Below are 2,598 nucleotides of genomic sequence, written 5' to 3' on the forward strand. Positions count from 1 at the left end.
TGTCTTGCAGACATTTACACAACGTTGTAATACACTTAAAGCTCAACAATGTACAGTGAAAAAAATTATTCACAAGTGGAAAACATTCAAGAGTGTCTCAGCAAATTCATACCAAAGCCAATAGTTACATCTCAGATTCTACAGGCCTCAGTTAGGATGTAAAAATTCAAAATCCTCAACAGTACAATTACAAAAAGACATTCAGAAGGGTTGCCAGGTATAGTTTATTTGGAAGGGTTGCTAGGAGAAAACCTCTTCTCTCTTATATAAAGAAGACAGCAGGGTTTAGGTTCGCAAAGTCGCATAACCCCAAAAAAGATTTCTGCAACAATGAAACCAATTGGCAAAAAACAAGCATGGAATTTAAGCACCTCATGACAACTGTGAAGCCCACTGATGGAAGGGTGAGGATTTGGGCTTGTTTTGCTGCCACAGGACCTGAGCACTTTGCATCATTGATTCAAACATGAACTCCTTTGAACAGAAAAAAGTATTTTAGTGTCATACAGTATGTGAGGCCATCTATCCAACAGCTTAAGCTTGGCTGAAATGGGGTCTTGCAACAGGACAATGATCAATCAATCAATATTTATTTATATACCACATAACATCTACCAGGTAGAACCTAGGTTCTGAACAAAGTGAAGAGGCAATGTGCAAAATAGTAATAAAATGTACATACAAGTAGTGAAATATACAATATCAAAAGATAAATAAAATAAAATAAGCATCAAAATACAACAAATAAAAAAACCTGTTAAGAGGTAGAAGACTACGCACACCCTCTACTACACAACAAAGGCTTTGGTGAATAAGTGGCTCTTTTGTTTAGCTTTGCGAGTAGAGAATTCTCTTTAAAATGTGAGAAGGGAGGGAATCACAAAGCTTATGAGCTGCCACTGAGAAGGCGTGATCACCCCATGATTTATATCTTTTTCTAGGCGCTCCAAGCAAGACATGATTAGACCTAAGAGATCCCAAAAATGATCCCAAACACACCAGCCAATCTACAACAGAACAGCTAAAAAAAAATCAACAAGATCGACGAGATCAGACATGTGATGCAATAGCCCAGAAGTCCAGACCTCAAATTAACTGAAATGCTGTGGTAGGACCTTACGAATGCTCTGCATAAACACTGTACAGGAAAACCTTAATGAAATAAAGCAATTCTTCTACTTTTAAACAGCAATAATCAGACTGAATGAAGTTTAGTTACTGACCTGTAAAGTTCAGTCTGATGGGTTTCCCAAACTTAATATGTTTCATTTTGTTTCGTCCTCCACAGTAATAAAACCCCAGATCCGTCTCTCGAACTCCAATAATCACTAAACTGACTGAACTGCTGCTTTCTGTTACATCATAGTGACTCTTATTTACATTATATATGAGGAAAAAGATTTTCTCCAGCTTCCATTTTTCAGCAGATATCAGCAGCTTCACCTCGTCAGATCTCAGTTGATACCACGATATCTCAGGATAATCAGTGATGTTACAGAGCAGGGTGATGTTCTCTCCAGGATGGACAGATATGAAGTCAGATGAAGTGATGTGAAGGAGACACGGTGTGAAGAAAGCTGAAAGAACAGAATATGAAGTGAACATCATTCACACTCTCACAGCTACAGTGATTTATTCAGCAGTTATAGTTTTATAGCTGATGTTGTTGTGGCGAACTGAGACAAGAACTAACAAATTCAGTAAATTCAAAGTCAAGACTTCAATTAAAAATACAGACTCAATGCAGAATCCAGGGTTGTGATATTAAAGAATCAAACTTTTATTCCCTCAGAAAGAAAGTCAGGTTATTCCATGGAAGTGTCCAAAGTCACTGCAAAAAGCACAGCCTTTTTGTACTTTTCTTACAGGCTTGATAAAAATTTTTATTAGTCAATAGCTACCTCATCTGCCACCATTATCTTCAGAATATTCAACACTTTAATATTGTGTACTTCGATAATGGTGGCAGGTGCCTTCTATCTTTTGATTTTAATTTTTTTATTATCAAAAACAACAGTTTAGAGCCAGAGTCAGCATGGTGCAGGCTGGCCAGACACGACCTGTCCATTAACCTTCAAATATGATGTCATTGCACCTGCACGCATGCTAGAAACTATCGCCTTCACGCATTTGCACGCGTTACGTACATCAGTTATCCTGATTTCTTAAAGTAACAATAAAAAGTGAACAAAATAAACAAATGCACAACATAAATGACTAAAATATGAATAATATGATAAAGTACCAGAGTATGTTGCTAATTTGTGTGTATATGAACTCACCAAACAGCATCTGTAGAAGAAATGTAGACAGAAGTTTAGCCATTTTTTCAATTTTGCCAATTTTCACCCACTCTCTAACGCTCTGAGAACAAGTGCTGCTCCTTCACACTGTTAAAATAAATAAAGCCTCTGAATTCAGCCACATCCTGTTCTGTCTGTCCAATAAGTTTCTAACATTCTTTCTTTCTGCTTAGAAGCTGCACAGATCCAGAAAAACTCATATCAGTTTATTTTCTGTACACGTGTAGAAAAGATTTTTTTTGGGGGGAAAAGGTTTGTAACCTGTACAAACTGAAAGAAATCAAATGAATAAAAC

Source organism: Silurus meridionalis, chromosome 10 (genome assembly GCF_014805685.1).
Source record: "Silurus meridionalis isolate SWU-2019-XX chromosome 10, ASM1480568v1, whole genome shotgun sequence".
In the NCBI taxonomy this organism is placed as follows: Eukaryota; Metazoa; Chordata; class Actinopteri; order Siluriformes; family Siluridae; genus Silurus; species Silurus meridionalis.